At 45.5% G+C, this 19725-nt stretch overlaps 1 pseudogene; it reads right to left on the reverse strand.

Moving 5' to 3' along the window:
- Window positions 1–8796: 8796 nt before the first annotated feature.
- LOC121474048 lies at window positions 8797–9259 on the reverse strand (annotated as a pseudogene).
- Between the last annotated feature and the right edge of the window lie 10466 nt (window positions 9260–19725).

A 19725-nucleotide genomic window follows, 5' to 3' on the forward strand; every position in this document is an offset into this window, starting at 1 on the left:
CCCCCATTTATAGCTCATCCTCCTTCTGCAGAAAACCATTCCACTTGTGAACATCTGGAGACGTGCAGATCTCTGACACAGCACGGGGTCACCCTGCCTGGGCTCTACTCCTCCCACACAGGCCCCGGAAAACCTATGATAATCTCCCCCCACCATCCCTTGCCCGGCCGCCTGCGCTCCCCCAGAATCTCAACTCATAAAAATAACAAAAACAACATCTACAATTCAGAAAAACATTTATGTTAAAAGTTTACCATGTGCCTGATAGCCCGCTAAAGCATTTTATGTTTTATTTTATCTAATCCCCACTGAGCAGTCCTATGAGCTAGATGCAATTATTATCTCCAAATTACCGAACAGTAAACTCTGGTTGAGAGCAGTTAGAGGACCTGTCAAGGATGCACCGAGGTGGAACACAGGCCTCAGTCTGTTTGGCTGGTTTTCATGTCTTAGCCTCTGCATCACGTATCCCAGGGAACAATCAGTAGGTCTTACAGAACCTCTTTTCCACAGCCTTCCTTCTTTCAAAGTCTAAGCTACTGGGCCTGTTACCAATGTAGTTAAACATAAGATACTGACCAATTAATTATCCAACCAGTATCTTCCGGGCACTATGCTATTTAAGTCTATACCAGGCCAACAACAACAAAAAAGTATGAATATGTACTAGGGGAATATTTAGCTCTTGTTTTATTAGTAGTTATACTTCGGTCTCGAGAGAGTCTTCTACTCCTCCAAGTTGGAGATCCTCAAACCAGGTCTCTAGAGAGAGTCTAGAAGGCCTGCAGCCTTGAGGTCTTAGGGTAGGAAGCAGGGGGAGCATATGGAGAGCTGAGAGAGACCTCACAGGAGCCAAAGGAGAGGTCCTTACTCAGGCTGATTGGCTCGAGCCAGGCTGTGGAGGTACCGTGGGGGTACTGATGGATCCTCAAAACACTGGCATTCTGAGGAATTTGGTTCAGAGCCAGTTGTGTTCACTCTGGTGGCCTCTGTGAGGCTGGTTCGTTCCATGGTAGCCCTAAGATAACCCCCAGGCCTGAGGCTGCCTTGTCCATGGACCAAGTCAAAGCCTTCATTTATTTCTAGAAAAAAAAAAATCCCTAACTCTCTGGGTTCCCACAATTTTATTCTCTATTCGTTTGTTTTATCCAGCCATCCCGGGAACATTTCTTGAGCATCTACTACGTACAAGGCACAAGGGGTGCGGAGATGCATGGAGAAAGAATGCAATACCGTCTTGCATTTCAGAAATTCAAGCTCTAATGCAGGAGATGAAAAGAAAACAATTGTGGTTCAGAAGGATAAGGGGAGCCATAGATGTAACCGCAAGCTTGGAAGCCCTGGGGTGGGGTGGGGGGCTCCTGACCCCCTCGTGGGAGGTCCCGGCGATGTGCATGAGTGTGCCTGAGTGTGCCTCAGAGGGAAGGAGGGAGGGTAGGGATTTACAGAGGCTTCCAGAGGAGATTGTTGGGGACACTCTCTTTCTCTTGCTGCTTCTTTCCCTGTGGAGACCTTCCCTAGACTACCACTCCTGGGCTCTGGCCAGCCCATTATTCATCTCCCCAGGGGAGGACGGATGACTTAGCTGATGCTGAGTTCAGGAGAGGGAACCGTGGCAGTGTGACTCAGCCATTTCCTGGTGGGGACCCTTCCGTTCTGCTCCTCCGTGCCATAAACTTCATAGAAGCAGGCCTTTGCCGGGAAGGTGCCGCTCGTGGCTGGGTAAGTTGAGCAAGAGAAGAGAAATTGGAACGTCCACTTGGCTTACAGATGTAAGGCCTCGCTCTCCAGCCTCGCCCTCATCGGCATGGTCATCTTGCTCTCCACTGATCTGATTCCTGGGACAGGGAAGGTGGACGTGAAGAGGTTTGCAACGGGGTGGACCTGCCGCTGCGGCCCACTCCACGTGCTGGACAGGGACCGGGGTGACCCCGAGCTCTGCAGAGGGAGGAGGCACTTTTTCAGGGATTTCCACAACCTCGTCCCCTGTTTCACAGCTTCCTGTTGACCCACGTCGGCAGCTGGAGAAAAAGAAGAGCGCACAGAATGAAATCTGGATTGTCCTTCTTCTTAAACGTAGGTGGGGGGGGGGGGCAGCCTCTGGTCCAAGGCCGGAGTTGCCACCGAGGTCCCAGATGAGACTCTTCAGGATAGCTGCCTGCCTTCCTTTGGGTCCATCTCTATCTTGGAAGGGCCACTTTGGTCAATGTGTTTTGGGTCCCCTTTCTGGAACACCTTTGCCCTGGTGTTCCTCATGCTTGTTGGCTTCCCGAGGAACTGAGCTCGGGATCATACTTGTCCCTGGAAGAAAAGGCTGTCACTGTATCATCCCTGGCCTCTTGGGAGGCCAGTCAGAATTACCGCCGCTTCTTTCTCAGACGACAAGTTGCTGCAGTGCAAAGAGGGATCTAAGGTGGCCGAGCACTCAGAAAGGACTGGCAAAGCCCCAGAGGGTCCCACTTACGCACGCCCCCCTCGGGATTCTCACATCAGACAACGCCCACTCCTTCTGGATTCTCTCAGCTGGGTTCCTCAGTTGGTAGCCACAGGAGTTCTTTTCTCCTACAGTTTGAGGGACACTGAAAACTTCAGGGTGACGAACAGCCCAGTAGAGGGAGCTGTGTTAAACAAATTCTCCAAGCCGGACAGAAAAAAAAAAAAAAGCTTGCATTTAGCCAAGCAGGTGGCCCTGTGTGTACTTTGGAAACTCCATCTATCAGTGGAGTGGTTGCCTATTCGAAAGCTCTGAGCTAGAGCAAAACTTTTGCAAGGTGGTATCTTGGGTTTTATGGGCTGCCCAGGGCCAGGCGTCTTGCTTCCATCAGCAGAACTTGGTTTTGGCTCAACCTGACAGCTGCCACAATCAGACCATCCCGAAGATTCCATAGGCAGGCCCTGACTCCAGCGTGGCAAAGGAGATGCACAATTCCGCTGACCCCGTGCTTGCACACCAGGCAGGGCTACTCATGCTCTGTCTCCAGAGGTAGATTTTTCAGAGAAACCTATAATATAGCAGTTTTATTAGTGACAGGCTTGGAGGGCAGAGGTTGAGAAGCGATGCAAAAATGTTTGGATCTTGTGTTCACTCGATCCACCTAACCCTCCGTGGGGCCTAGGAATAGGCTAAATTCAAATCCAGAGCAGCCCCCGGTGAATAGTTTCAAATAAAACTCTGTGATCAAGACAACTGCGGAGTGTGGAAAATATCATGCAAAAGCAATACGGGTGTATTTGGAGTCACACGAGAACTACCAACGTTGATCGCAGGTGACGAAAGATACTTCTGGCAGAGACAAAGCCAGGGACACCGGCATCTTTGAGGACCCACAATTGCTCACAGGTTAAAAGTACAAGCAAATCTTTGGGGAAATAAGAAGAAAACAGGATAATACATGAGGGCTATACATGAGAAGACCTGGCCATGTGTATTGGTTTGGTAGAGCTGCCGTAACAGAATCCTACAAACGGGTGGTTTAAGAAACAAAAATTTATTAAAAAGTAAAAATAATTTTAAAAAAGTAAAAATACAATTAAATTTATGGGCTCCTGGGTGGCTCAGTCGGTTAAGCATCTACCTTCCGCTCAGGTCATGATCTCAAGGTCCTGGAATCGAGCCCAGCATCAGGCTCTCTGCTCAGCAGAGGGTCTGCTTCTCCCTCTCCCTCAGCGCCTCCTCCCACTCATGCTTTCTCTCTTTTAATATCTCTCTCTCAAATAAACAAATAAAATCTTGAAAAAATTGTTTCATAATTCTGGAAGCTGCAAGTCCAAGATCAGGCGTTGGTAGAGATGGTTTCCTCAGAGACCTCTTGCCGTGGCTGGTAGAGGACTGCCCTGTGGCCATCTCTACATGATGGTCCCCTTGTACACTAAACCCTTCTTGTATTTCCCCTAAGAACATGAGTCATGTTAGATTAGGGCCCACCCTAACAGCCTCATTTTAATGAGTCACCTTAAGGACCTTAGCTCCAAATACGGCTATAGTCTCAGGTACTGGTGTTTGCGGCTTTGACACATATATTTGAAAGGCTGGGGACATAATTCAGCTCATAACACCATGAATGCCTATGACAAAGAAATTGTACTGATTACCAGAAATAATGCCAGTTGTTATAATAGATAAATCTGAAGTATTAAGGTTTAATACAAAACATTTATTCTGCATCCACATCAGAGTTCATTTCAGAGGTTGTGAGATGACCGGACAAAATGTGGTCCTCTAGGAACCTAGCCACCATCTCCAGCACATGCTGTGCCCAAGGACACTCCTGGGAGAGAAGGTAGGAGCAAAGTGCGAAGAAGACACATGGCTCTTAGCGGCCTTGACCCAGAAGCGACACGCCACTTCCACTGACATTCCATCAACAAGAGCTGGTCTTTCATGCCCACGCAGGTGAAAGGGGCCTGAGAAATGTGTTTTGTGTCTAACCCAGGAGAGGAGTGAGCTAGGTGAACATCTAGTCAGTTGCTGCTTCAGGAAAAATACAAGTCTAAAGTCTAGAGATGGGCCAGTTGTTTTGGGGAGCGGTCACCAGGTACTAGAGAGTCAAGCAAATGTGCCTGAGGATAAAAGTACTGAAGGTCCCCTCAAGGTTTCCAAGGCCATGATGAACCTTGGTCCATGTGGAGCTCCCCAACCTTTTCACATCGCGGCACACAGAGAAAGGGATGAGTCTTACATTCTCTGTTAGACTATGGGTGAGGACATTCAGGCCCAGAGGTTTAGGAGGCTCCGACCACTCCAGGAGGCCGCGTGGCCATCATGAGGCCTGAGGATCAGATACCAATCACCTGCCTGCAACATAGTAGCATGCTGTGCCTTACCTAGCGGGAAAGTTGTGGTTTCCAGAATAAAGCAAGTTAAATGTACATCAGAAGGTGCACTCTGTGAAGACCAAAACCTATTGTCACCATCATGGAATAAAACCAGAGACTGAAGCCAGGTGCTGTAAAAGCCAAGGGAAGCAGAATCATCCTGAAAGACTCTATGGGGTGATAAAGTACCGAGACCACAGACTGTCGCTTCATCTGGAATCCACATTCAGAGTGGGAGGGTCCCTCCTGGTGAGGAGGGCTAGTGAATTGGACTATCAATTATATTTATAGCAACTTTTCTTTTCCTCTCCTGAAGTCATTAACTGGGGAAACATTACAAAAGAAGAAACCCAGACATGGACATTAATACCTGTCAGAAAACACAATGAAGGACTCTGGAACAAGCTAGAGAGCTCAGAAATAAGCCCATGCATATAGGGTCAATTAATTTATGACAAAGGAACCAATAATATACAATGAGGAAAGGACAGTCTCTTCAATTAATGGTGTTAAGAAACCCCAGATCACATAAAAAAGTGTAAAACTGGACTGCCAGCTTACACTATACACAAAAATCAACTCAAAATTGATTAAAGAAGTGAGTGTAAAACCTGAATCCACTAAACTCCTAAAAGTAAATATGGAAAAAAAAAAAAAAGAAAATATGGGGGCAGGCAGGGGGTGGGGTAAGATCCTTGATATCAGTCTTAGCAATGATTTTTTTTTAATTTGACATTTAAAAAAAGCAATAAAAGCAAAAATAAACAAGTGAGACCATATCAAACTGGACCGCTTCTGCACAGCAAAGGAAACCATCCACAAAATGAAAAGGCAACCGGTCAAATGGGAAAAAAAAATATCAGTGAATCATTTATCTGAAAATGGATTAATAGCCAAAATACATTGAACGCATATAATTCAATAGCAACAACAACAAATCCCATAAAACACTGGCAGAGGAACCGAACATCTTTCCAAAGAAGAGATGGCCAACAGGCACGTGAAAAAGTGCTCAAGATTATGAACCATTAGGAAAATTCAAATCAAGCCCACCGTGACACGTCACTTCTCACCCCTTCTCACCAGAACGGCTATCAACACAAAGACAAAAGAGATAACAAGTGTTGGTGAGGAAGTGGGGGACCTCACGGATTGTTGGTGGGAACGTGAAATGGTGCAGCCTCCGTGGAAAACAGCGTAGAGCTTCCTCAAAAATTTTCAGATAGAATTATCATATGATTGGGCAATTCTAGTCCTGGGTATATATATCCAAAGGAAGTGAAACGAGATGTCAAAGAGATGCCCACCCTCCCACGTTCACTGCAGCGTTGTGCGCAATCGCAGAGATATGGGAACAACTGTGTCCATCGGTGGCTGAAAGGAGACGTGATGCGCGTATACGATGGAATATTATTCAGCTCTGAGAAAGAAGAAGATTCAGCCCCTTGCCACGACATGGATGGACCTTGACAGCATTATGCTGAGTGAAATAAGCCAGACAGGGACACCTGGGTGGCTCAGCGGTTGAGCGCCTGCCTTGGGCTCAGGGCCTGATCCTGGGATCCAGGATCGAGTCCCACGTCGGGCTCCCTGCATGGAGCCTGCTTCTCCCTCTGCCTGTGTCTCTGCCCACCCCCCACCTCTCTCTCTCTCTCTCTGTGTGTCTCTCATGAATAAATAAATTAAACATTAAAAAAAAAAAAAAAGAAAGAAAGAAGCCAGACAGAGAAAGACAAACATGGCATTGCCGCATGCTATCACTTACATGTGGAATCTAAAAAGAAAAGTCAAACTCACAGAAACAGAGTAAAAAAGTGGTTGTCAGGGCCTGGGGGTCGGGGGAAATGAGGAGAGATTGGGAAAAGGGTACAAACTTGCAGCTATGCAGTGAATGAAGTCTGAGGATCTAGTGTAAAACACGGTGACCGTCCGTAATAACCCTGCATTGCACAGCTGAAATCTGCTAGGAGAGTAGAACGGCGGTGTTCTCACGCACACACAGAGAGAAATCTGTGAGGTGATGGATGTGCCAGTTAACGAGACTGGGGAAGGCTTTCGTTATCTTTAAATATACTTTAAATATTATGCTTTAAAAATTAAGCTTTAAATATCTCAGAACTTTATTTGTCAATGATACCTCGATAAAGCTGAAGTTTTTTTTTTTTTTAAAAAAGGTGTGTGGTGGCGGGGGACACATACCAAAGAAGAAACCAGTTTCTGAGCATTGAACACAGTTTCAATGCTAATAAAATTTATGCATGTGGTCTTTGGGTTTGGCTTAAATCGTCTCCACCTCTCAACTAACAAATATCTAGCTTTATCTATTAAAAAATTCATCTGGTGTCCACAAATTATGGGAAAATGTAGTCCGATCACATCATGGCAAAGAGGCGGGAGGCCAGTTTAAAAGCTCATATGCTATTGAGGGGCATCACACTGAAGGAAATCAATTTACATCCTTGTGATTATTGTATCATCCAAGAATCTTTGCAACGTTATCAACTCTGCACATCTTAAAATACAAATGCCAGGTGGCACTTAAAACTGATTTACAGTGTACTCAACGATTTAAATGATGTTTTTGCCTCCAAACCAGCTCTTTCACAGAAATCATTCTTGCTTTCCACAAAGTTATGAAAAATATATTGGAGAAAACTCGTATTAAGATTTTTAAAGCACGCAAATAGCTTTCAGGGTAATATCCAAATCGTTTGTCATTTCCTGTCTCCGTGTTCATCAAATATGGGAACATTTAACCACACAGGAAGAAGTTGGTGGATTTGGAAAGTTGCTGAACTCTCTTATTTGAATCAATCCACATTGAACACGAGCAGTTTCTTTATTAGCAAGGGAAGGATAAACTCAGCTTCTGCTGAGTGGACTATGGAAGGGAAGTCCCTCTGAGCCCAGTAATCCTGGAACAAATGAATGACTCCAACAGAAGCCCCAGGAGAGAAGGGGTTCCTGGGATCTGGAAGGCCAGCCCACCCGCAGAGCAAACCCCTGACGTCCACAAAACCTGCCTCCAAGGATTGCTGACTCCTGAGCTCTGTGCACCCATGGGGGTGCAGGAGATGATTTGGGGGAGGTACAGAGACCAACAATTTAATTTTAACAGCAATGTATTTAAATTAACATTTGCTAGAAAAAGAATACATCCTGCACTATTAAACCCTGATTTCATCAATACCACTACCTAGAATGAAAGTAAGTATTTAAATTATACGAAAGAATATTTAAGTTAAAAAGATATTAAGTACCATTGATCGTCATTATTCATGGATTCTGAATTTGTGAACTTGCCTCCCTGCTAAAATGTACCTGTAACCCCAAAGTCGATACTCACAGCGCCTTCGGGGTCATTTGCAGACATGCGGAGGGATGAGAAATGGGAGTGCCCAGCACCCCTTCCCAGCTGAGGCTGGACAAGGTGACAGCTCTGTGGTCTTTCTTCAGCTTCCATACTTAAGACAAGTGTCCTTTCTGTGATCTATTTAGGGCCATGTTTTTGGCATTTTTGTGCTTTTCATTTATTTGCTACTTAAAACGATGCGCAGGCATGGTCCTGACGGGCCGGCTAATGGTCCTTCGTGCAAGAAGGTCGCAAGGAGCCTTACAGAGAAAATACCTGCGCTAGAGAGGCTTTGTCCAGGTCTGAACGCAGTGTGGTTGGCCATGAGTTCAATGCTAATGAATCAACAGCATATATTTTTAAAGGTGTCTTTTTTCATTTTTTACTGTCCTAAATTATTAGGTAAGACTTTTACAAACATGGGGCACCTGGGTGGCTTAGCAGTTGAGCATCTATCTTTGGTTCAGGGTCTGATCCCAGCGTCCTGGGATTGAGTCCCGCATCGGGCTCCCCACAGGGAGCCTGCTTCTCCCTCTCCCTGGGTCTCTGCCTCTCTGTCTGTGTCTCTCATGAATAGATAAATAAAATCTTTAAAAAAAAAAAAAAGAACTTTACAAACATTACTTATATCAGCAGGTGGAGCTGAGGGTGTTGCACCTTCTCCATGCCAGAGTGGCGAGAGCCTCCAACAGTGTTGTAAAACTTGTGACCTCTTCTAAGGCCACGGCTGTGGCGGCCTGCAGCTGTCAGCCCTTGCATCTCCCTGTGCTGGTGGATGGGTCTGGTGATCCACTGGGTGTCAGGATTTCTTCTGATGGCTTTATGGAATGGATCACTGAGGGTAGCCTCAAAGAATCTGTATGGGGCTGGGCGTTGGTGGCCACCATGACCTACGCAAGTCTGATATGTGACATACCCTTGCTTGGCCTTGTACCCCAGTCCACGTGCCTTACCTGGCCTAGTGGGGTGGGGGGCCCTGTGGAGCACAGAGAGCTGGTGGTACTGGCAGCCCCACACCCCAAGAAGAAAGTGCATTATTGCACCGGACCCCTTCTTCCTTCATAGCTCCTCGACGCACTTGTAAGTGCCCATCGTGGCCGACCTCTGAGCTGCTGGCTGCTGCTGTCCAGAAAGGGTTAGAGGCACACGTAAAATGACGCCAGCTATTGATGGGTGGATGAGAACGTTGTGGAGGCTCACCCTGGATTTCCCCAGGGAGCACTGTCTCAGTATTTGCTAATTCAGTGCCCCGGATTGTGAGTAGCAGAAGAGGTGGTCGTGGTAGACTCAGGTGCAGCACCCAGGTCTCCCTAGAAGGACTGCTCGCCGCCCGACAGCAGGGAGGGTGGTCAGCAGAGAGCCTTCGGCTGGCAGCTCCTTCAGGATCTGCTGGGAGCTGCCCTCTGCCCAAGGTCATGCCCTTTCCCCATTAGCCCAAGGTTGGTGGGGAGGGGGGGGTAGAGAGGCTCCCACCTTCTTGGCTCCAGACCCTCAAGGGGTCTTGTCAAGCCTGCCTTGCACTTAGCCTCTCCCTTCGCGGGATCCTACTCTGCCCCTTTGCCTTCACAGGTGCTGATTCCTAACAGGTCCCAACCCAACCTTCGTTTCAGCTGCAGTTTCTGAGGAGCCCAAGCTGCTGGGCCAGTTCGCAAAGAGGGCAAAGCAGAGACATGCTCTGCTGAGGTCCTGCCTTCTTCCCCTCCGGCCCTCCGCAGATACCGGCCTATAAGCTCTGCCCTTCCCGGTTCTGGGCTCTTGGTCCATCCCAGCTGGAGGCCAGTGCTTGTGGCTGTGAAGTCTGGGTCCTGCTCAGAGATGCATTGGAGGTCACAGGTGGGAAGGGTGGGGGCTCTACCCCCAAACCATGGGTCCTGGTGGAGGTGCATTGTTTGGGAGAAGGGGAGTCCCTTCCTAACTGGCCCCCAAGAGTTGTATGGCTAGTGATGGTCAAGGCTGTCTGCCCCCCCTTATCCACCTGGCCTAAATCCTCCTTGGCCCCACGCCTGCTCCCTGAAGGGGGCCTTCACCTCCTGCCTTGGCATCTGCCATTCTTTGGACTTCTTACTTGGGCCCAACCTCTAATCCAGCCCCCTGACAAGAGAAAGAGATCTGGGGAGCCAAAGACAGAAGCATTTCGATTTCTAAGCCTCCTGAAAGCTCCTCCCTCTCAGAGGCAGTGCTCCCCAAAAAAGGCACCTAGGAAAGCTGGTTCGTAGTATTATTCCCTTGCAGCCTCTCCAAGTCACAAGCATGTTAAAATAAAGACAGTGCAATATCTCACTGGGCTGTACTTCCCAATATCTAGGAGACATTTATGAAAACAGCAGCAACGTATACTGCAACTCGCTATGTATCAAGCACTCTGCCGAGTGTTTTATGTATTTTTTCTCATTTAATCCTTCTAACAGCCCTGCGAGGTTAGCATTAATATTCCCATTTAACAAGGCTTGGAGAGGTTCATTCGCCTTGTACCTGGGAATTGGCAGCGCAGGGTTTCATCCTTTTGCCTGAATACAGAGCTAGAGAAGCTCTCTCAGGTGTAACATCAGAGAAGACTTGGTCTGAGGCAAAGGCTCCTGCTGACAGAAACAGCAGAAAGAGCAAAAGCCAGGCAGACAGACAGCCCTTCCCTTTGCAGTGAGGGGAGAATGATGCTCTCTTCTTACCTTGAAAGAGTTCAACTCAAGCCTAAAATTGAACCAGGATGAAGATCTGAGCATTTGAGCTTGGCTGGCTTCATTTTAACAGGGTGCCTACTCATTCATCATCCAAAGACCATTTCCTCTGCACCTGCATCGAGAATGCATTCAGGGTCCAGTATTTCAGGGAAGAATTACTCAGACCCTCTATTTTGCTTCTTAACCCTCCTCCCCCCACCCCCCGCCACTTCTAAACTGGATCACAGCGTGTGGATAGCAAGGCCTCTCGAAACCAGGAGAAACGAAGCTGGTAACTCCTGACCATTTGGCCTCCTGAAATGTCAGGGTAGGAGGTGAAACAAATAGTTGAAAATGAGGTTGAAGACTGAACTGTGGATTTCAGCCATAATTCCTGTGTCATTTCTTCCAGGGAAACATGACAATCGGCAGCTTCAACGGATTTCTGGTTGGATGTTTTGGCACTCCTTGGAGAGTCTTCAGAAATAAGTGAAACTCATCCCCAGATTCTGAGGGTTGAACCTTGCTATGGAGATGTAGTGATGGGCAGGATGACTCTTATTTTATTTACTTACTTATTTATTTTTTTAAAGATTTTATTTATTTATTCATGAGAGACAGAGAGAAAGAGAGAGAGAGGCAGAGACACAGGCAGAGGGAGAAGCAGGCTCTGTGCAGAGAGCCTGACGCGGGACTCGATGCCGGGACTCTAGGATCACTCCCTGGGCTGAAGGCAGGCACTAAACTGCTGAGCCACCCAGGGATTCCCCAATGACTCTTCTTTTATATTTCTCCCAGATTCAGTAAGAAGACCAGTTTCTGATGGTGAATATTCTGATTGATTAGGCCACCAATTAGAGACCTAAAAGGGATGTTAGCGGCATTCCAAGCTTCAACGGGACACCCCAACCTATTTGCCTATCTGGTGTGCTGGACGTTTTGGGGTCGCTCCCATCACTCAAAGACCCTGCGATTCCTGGGGCCCTACGTGTCCAGCGACCACTCACTGCTACTCAGCTCAGTGATGAGCCATCCTGCATTTCATGGGCCCATCTCACTCAAGTCCGGCCCTTAGGGAACTTCCCTACTGTCAATACAGCTTTGCAATGTACTTTTTTCCTGTTTAGGAGACTGGAGGGGCAGCACAATCAGGACTCATCCACAAGGATTCTGGTAGTGGAGCCTGGAGGTTAAGATCAATGGCTTTGGATTGAAACCCCACTCTCTCGCTTATTAGCTGTCTGACCTTGGACAAGTTACTTGGCTTCTCTAAAGCCCCCATCCCTCATCTGTAAAGTGGATAATTGTCTATGCCCCATTACACTGTTGTGAGGATGAAGTGAGATCATGATTGTAAAGCACTTCAACATAGAAACTCACTGAGTATTAGAAGAGAAATTCAAATTATTCTCAAAAACTCTCATCCAGAACCTTAAAAGAATTAAGTGAGAAAAACCAGACACCAAAGGCCATGTGTTGCATGATGCCATCGGCGTGCAACGTCAAGAATAGGTAAATCTAGAGATGGAAAGTAAAGTAGTGATTGCCTACAGCTAAGGGCTGGAGGAATGGGGATTGACTGTTGGTGGGTATGGGGTTCCTTTGAGAGTAATCAGAATGTTCTGGAAATAGACAATACTGATGGTTGTGGAAATTTGTGAATATACTAACATCCACTGAATTGTACACTTTAAAGGGATGAATTTTAAGTATATAAATTGTATCTCAAAAGTAGTTAAACTTAAAAAATATCCATTATGAGCTAAAACCATGGATTTTGAACTCTCCCTACCCCTTTGGCATGGGAAGGAAAATGAATGGTCATCTCACTGGAAGAAGACTGTCTCTTTCTAGGTAAATCATTTGTTCTATGACTGCATAATGAATGTTAACCCACTGCAATTTTGGCATTTGCAAGGATCGGTAGCATGGAGTTCTCTTAGCAAGAGAGATTGCTGAGCAGCCCGGATTTATGGGCAGAGAGAGGCAACCTACCACCTTACATTGGAAGATTCTTCGCAGCTCAGTCCATCTGGGAGATATTCCAGGTTGCAAATTAGATTTTTTCCGTCTATCTGGGATGGAAAAACAAAGGCAGGAAACAGAAATGAAAATCTATTGGATTAGCTATAAATATTTTGATGTATTACGGTCATTGGTTCTAACTGTAAATTTGTGTGTGTCCCTGAATGTGTGTGCGTGTGTGCATGTGCGTGTGTGTGTGTGTGTGTGCACATGTTGGTGGGGGAGGGAGTCGGACTTTGCCAAACGGAAAAGGGGAGGAGTTTTGGATGAGTTAGTGCCTATTGCAAAACTGGAGTGGATTAATTCTGGAATTTCATTGAGTACATTCAATGCTTCCAAAATATAATTTTAAAAATACACAGTATTTTCAGATTCATGTCTCAGACAGGGTTGTCAGCACTGCTTAGGGACAATTTCTTTTGGCATAAGTAAGGTTACAAGATTTTGATAAAAATTATTTCTTTACTGTTTGGAATGTCCAAATAGATTTGTGGTCTTTCATTTTGCTTTAAAACATGATTAAATATGCCTTAAAAAAATCAAAGACTTCTGTCTGGATTTTGAATTTCATCCAGACTTATAGCTGGTTAATATTATGGATGTCATGTCGCTTTTTATTTTTTATTTTTTGGCTCAATAATGTCAACTGAGATTCTTTCAAAAAGAAAAAGGTTTATAAAAGAGGAGGAACTATTTTTTAAACCACATTAAGGCATTAAGAAATTTACCAAAATCTATCAGGGACATTGGATTTTTTTAGATCTTTTCCTGAAACTTCTAGGTGGAGTTTAGAGCCAGTGAGAGAAGTGGAGAGAGATCTCAGGGCAGGAAGGGAATCAAAGTGAAGATAAACTTAAATAGGTTCTTCTTGGACTAGCATAGATGCCCTGGACTCATGTATTTCCTTTGGGGTTTTTTGTTTGTTTGTTTGTTTTTTGTTTTTTTGTTTTTTGTTTTACTGAGAACGTACTGTGTATTGAGATTTTTGTTGAAACTGAAGTTCCCACACTCTGCTATGTACTAACAACCTTGAAGAGACTAAGCAGGGTATCTTCGTCAGCTCAGGCTGCTGTAACAAAATACCATAAGCTTAACCAACACTGTAATTGTTTAAAAAACAGAAGTTGTCCACGATTCTAGAGACTGGGAAGTCCAAGTTCAAGATACCAGCCACCTAGGTTCCTGGTGAGAGTCCTTTTTCCTGGTTTGCGGTTGGCCACGTTCTCATTGTATCACCACACAATGGAGAGGGAGAGAGGCAGGGAGCGAGAGCTTAAGTCTCCTCCTCTTCTTATAGGGGCATTAATGCTATCTTGGAGGCCCCACCCTCATAACTTCATCAGAACCTAATTACGTCCCCCAAGTCCCACCTCCAAATACCATCACATTGGCAATTAAGGCTTTGACATATGAATGTGGGGGCAGGGGGGGACACAATAACACCAGGGAAGGAAAAATGTTCCCATGGAATGATCTGACTATTTAACAGGCAGTAAATAATGACAGCTACCACGTATTGACCGGGGGCTCTACTGAGGATTTCACTGATTCTTCACAAAATCCAGTGGGGTCTTTGTGATCATGTCCATTTTATAAATGAGGGAACTGAAGATCCAAGAGGTTAAATAAAGGGGCCCATGGTCAAGCATCATGGGAGTGGTCTGTCCAAAATTTGAATCAAATCTCTTTGGTTCAGGTTTTGGACTGCCAAAAAACCTGACATATGAGCTTGCAATCTTTTAAAACACACACACACACACACACACACACACACACACACACACACACACACACACACAAAACCCCACTCACTCTCTTTTCATTGCTTCAGGAAGAAGTTCAAATTTCTTAATATTCCTTACAATGACTTCACTGTTTTGGCTTTATCATTCCAGTTCATTTAGTATATAATACTCCCTGGATCAGGATTATATTTGGTTGCAAGTGACAGAAAACTAAAAATAACAGTGGTATAAACTATAAAAAGCTGATTTTTTTCCCTTTTCCATATGGCAGGTGTGTTTTTCCAATTATTCAAAACCCAAGTTCTTTCTGTATTACTTTTCTTTTTACTTTGTTGATCACGTAGCTTCCATATCATTGGCCAAGACGGTTACTTGAGATCCAGCTCTTAGATCCACATATTAGCCCCCGAGAAAGAAGAAGAACCAAAGACAGTTGTGCTCGTCTCTTGATAGTCCCCTCCAAGAAGTACCACTCAGGAACTTCCAGTTAGGTCTCACATAACCTTGTCACGTGGGCACATTTGCTGCAAGAGATAGCGAAACAGTCATTGTTTTTGGTGGTCATATGTCCCGCAAAACAAAAATAAAAACAAAACAAAACCCTCATATTTTTCACTCTCAACTATTTGCAGTAGCTTTACAGAAACTGTTCTGTCTGCCTTTGGTGTGCACCCGACCCTTGTACCTCCATAAGTGCATCTATAATACACTATCTGTATGGATTTTCTTGTGTACTTCTCCATTAGTCAGAGAGCTCCTTGTGGGGATGAGTGACTGACGGGCATGCAAGTTCCAGGTTTTGGTGTTTTTTTTTTTCTTCCAATAGACCATTCCATTTAGCTTAACTGTAGAAACATAACCATAAATGTCTGAGAACGTGGACATAGGCATAATTCTGCCCAGGGAACATGCTTTGCAACCCAATGACTGGTACAGAGGCCTCCTTAAATTAGGGGTGATATTTGAACTAAGAGCAGAATTGGGAGAAGGAGCTAATCGTGCAACAATCAGAGGGAAGAGTGTCCTAGGCAGAGAGTTCAGCTAAGACAAAGGCCTTGAGTTAAGGCAAGCAGGGATTTGGCATTTTCAAGAACAAGAGGGAACAGTGTGGCTGGAGGGCAACTTGTGAAGGGAGAATGGGAAGAGTTGTCAGGGCAGCGGTGATAGGGACAGACTTCATGCCAGGTGAAGGTGGCACAACATGGAGGTCACAAGTATGGGCTCTGGAACAAGCCATTTGGAGAGCCCATGGTTCTACCACTGACCAGCTGGGAGACCTTGATAGGCTGCTTAGTCTCTCTGTGCCTTAGCTTTCCCGTCTTTAAAATGGTTATAGGACAGACTCTTTTTAGAGTGGTTGTTAGAGTGGTTTTAACAACAGGAATTTATTTCTTACAGTTCCGAAACACTGTGAGGACCCGATAGGTCCTTGGCACCTGCTCTTATGAAGGTGTGTCCAGCTTTTTGCCACTCCTGTCATCCAATATCTATACCCAAAGCTAGGCTCCTGCCACCCTCCTGCTCTCTAACTCAGTTAGTTGTTTGCTCAGTCGGAATTAGGTTTGCTATAATATCAAGCAGATTAAACATAGAATACTTCCTTCCCTTTCAAGTAGAAATCCTGGGGCAGACAAGTCCAAGCTGAGATGGTGGCTCTGTGGATGATAGAGACCCTACTCCTTCCATCTTTCTTCTTCATCATCATTGACTCTGGCTTCAGATAGTTGCTGGAGTTTAAGCTGTCATTGTGTCCCATCCCAGAAAGAGAAAAGGTGGAATGAAGAGGCGTTGGCTAGCTCAGTGGGTTAAGTGTCTGACTTTGGCTCGGGTCATGATCTCAGGGTCCTGGGATGGAGCCCTGCACTCAGCCATCACCCTGCCCCATGCAGCCCTGTGCTGAGCAGGGAGCCTGCTTCTCTCTTTCCCTCCGCCCCTTCCCCTGCTTGTACTCTCTCCTCTCTCTCTCTCTCTCTCTAAAATAAAAAATAAATAAATCTCTTTTTTTAAGTGTATGGAAGGAAGAAACTCCTTTTAAAAAGCTACTCCTGAAGCCCTATCCAACAGCCTGATGTCATTTCATTGTTCAGAATTATTCACGTGGGCACACCTAGCTGGAAGAGAGGCTGGTGTATGTTTTTTCCAGCCTGGCACATTGTATGGAATTCAATTACTATGAAAGGATCCTATTGGCGTAGACCTCTCTTCTTTCTCATTGCCTAGATTCTAAGCCAGACTCCTATTCTTTGTCTCCTAGGCCACTCCTCATGGGCTCTCTGCCTAAAAATGCCCATCTTCACCCCACTTTACACATGTGCGGTCTTCAGTGGCTTTCATTTGCATCGAGCAGAGCCCACAAACTAGAATCTCAGAAACTGAATCCAGCCTACAGTCATATTCTGATTGACCTTCATGGTACTTTCAAAACTAAATGAATTACTTACCACTGAATTGAATTACTTACCAGAGTTTAACAAACCAAAATTCTCTCTAAAATCCTGCATTTCCTTCTTTTGATAGCAGAGGTTCTGGGCCCACATCCCTGAATAGCAATAATTAGCTGTGGTTGAGTAATCACTCACTGCTTTGGATAGCATTTGGGATTTCCAGTTTGCCCCAATCCCAGCTCTTCCTCTTGCCTCTTCCCAGACCATACCCAGACCACTTCCCTAATTTACACTTTCTGACTATCCCCTGGAAGAATTTGAGTTTAAAGATCCTGGGGATTGAGTTTAAAACTCTTTGTCTTTTCTTCAAGACCCTTCCATGATCTGGCCCTAGCTTGCTCTTCCAGCTATTCTCTTCATGTACTGTCTGCTCCAAACACTCCCCACCCTGCACCTCTTGACTGTAAGCTCTATGAAGGCAGAGGCCATGTCTGTTTTGCTTCTATTCAGTCTATTTCCAGCACCCACAACACTGCCTAGTTCATAAGGAATGCTCAATAATTAATTGTTCGATGAATCCATACTTGCTTTTTGTCACCTCCCTGTTTATGCTCATGGTCCCACTCCCTCAAATGACCTTTTCTTGTATCTGCATGATAGGAGCTCAAACATTCTTCAGAGTCCAACACCCCTCCTTTCTAAAGACTTCCTTGACACACTTGCTGGCAAAAACTACAAATCCTAGTGCTTTTAGGAATCATGGAGTTCCCAGGACATATCCCAAAGTGCCCAAGGCTTCTACACTCTGGAAGAAAACCAGGTTGGAGAAGACTCAACAGGCCTGAGACGTTATATGCCAAGTTACTCTGGTGGCTAGATTTGGAACCGAGTGAGAAAAAAGATAGGAGGCTACTGTAGTAGTCTAAGCAAGACATGATGGTAGCTTGGGCTTGGGGACTGGCAGAAAGGCAGGAAGAACTAAATGGATAGGAGAGATTATCAGCACATTAGAATGTCAGCACTTGACAGTATAATGAAAGATAGTAAAGACAAAGGGAAGGAGAGGGTTTCAAAGGTGACTATTTGATTGCTGGCTCATGCAAGAAACACATACTACTATTTTTTTTTTTATGATAGACAGAGAGAGAGAGAGAGAGAGAGAGAGAGGCAGAGACACAGGCAGAGGGAGAAGCAGGCTCCATGCAGGGAGCCCGACATGGGACTCGATCCCGGGACTCCAGGATCCCGCCCTGGGCCAACGGCAGGCGCAAAACCGCTGAGCCACCCAGGGATCCCCCCACATACTACTATTATTCCCTGAAAAATAAAGAAAACCAGACCTTGGGGTCTAGTTTGGGCCTTGTTGATTTTGAAGATCTTGGAAATATTCAACTTAAGATGTCAAGTAAGAGGTTAGATATATGGGTTTGGAGGTCAGAAAAGCATTCTGAGCTGAGGATATGAATTTCAAAGTTATCAGAATTATCTATCAACTGTTAAAACTCTGGATATGGTTTTGGTAGCTAAATGCCAAGGGAGGTAGTATAGAAGAAGAGAATAGGGCTCATGGCCAAGTCTTAGGAAGTCGACGCTTAATACCCAGGCCAAAGAAATTGAGCCTACAAAGGAGATAAAGGGGGTTGTCCAAAGATCTAGGAGCAAATCACATAGGGATTGCATTGGAAAGCCTAGGAAGAGGGTATCTCCGATGGAAGGAGTGATATATTGGTGAAAGGTGAAGAAAGGTGAGAACTGAAAAACACTCATTAATGTAGCATTGTGAATGTCATGGGTGACCTCATGGGAGCCATTTGGAAGGGTGAGTGCTGGGCCTGATGGGAGGAAGCCTACTGAAGAGCATTGGTTGGGAGGTGGGGCAAGGGAGATTTATGGGCAAAGAGAGGTAACCTACCACCTTAGATTGGAAGATTCTCTGCAGCTCAGTCCATCCGGGAGATATTCCAGGTTGTGGCACCTTGGGCCAATGTTGGATTATGTGATGTAGTCATCAAGGACATCCCTGGGATGTGACTAAAAATGTCTAATGGGTTGAGCAACATGGAGGTCATAGGTGTCCTTAGAGGTGGGACAGTATGAGGGTTGGGAGACAGGGTTGAGGCTTGGAAGAGAAGGAAATGGAGAATGGAGACCATGAAAATTATGTGAAAACTAGCTTCTCCCTCCTTAGTCTCTCTGCTTCTACCTGCCTATGTGCTTAACAAGAACCTCATTTACCCCTCTGCTCTCTCCCAGCAGATGGAACCACAGATGGTAGCAAGGAAGAGGAGATATAATGTATGGATAAATGCCTCAGCCCTTTCCTGAATCCCAAAGACAGCTGGTGCCTTGGATTTTTTATGGATAGAGGCCATACATCCTGTATTGGGTTTCCTCATTTGTATGTGTGTTTACATGATTTTAAACTCAATCCCAAAGTCTACTGCTGATTTAGAGTTCAAAAGCATCTCCTCTATAGTTAGGTACATCCCTGTGTGGTTTCTGAGAAGAACGAGGAGCTTCCGAAGGGAAGATGCTGTCATTCATAGAAAACAAATTCACTGTGCAATCCAGGAGGCATAAAGAGCATGGCATATGGCAGGGCTTCCAGATTCTGTCCCTCAGAAGTGAGATAGGGACAGCTCTTGAAACTTCACACTTACTCGCAACATCAGAGGACAGGGGACTCAGATTATGCAGATGGTGGTGAAATGCAAAAAAAGTAAATGTTGACAACTAGACTTCTTTCC

The sequence above is a fragment of the Vulpes lagopus genome, chromosome 12 (assembly GCF_018345385.1).
Source record: "Vulpes lagopus strain Blue_001 chromosome 12, ASM1834538v1, whole genome shotgun sequence".
NCBI classification, from domain to species: Eukaryota; Metazoa; Chordata; class Mammalia; order Carnivora; family Canidae; genus Vulpes; species Vulpes lagopus.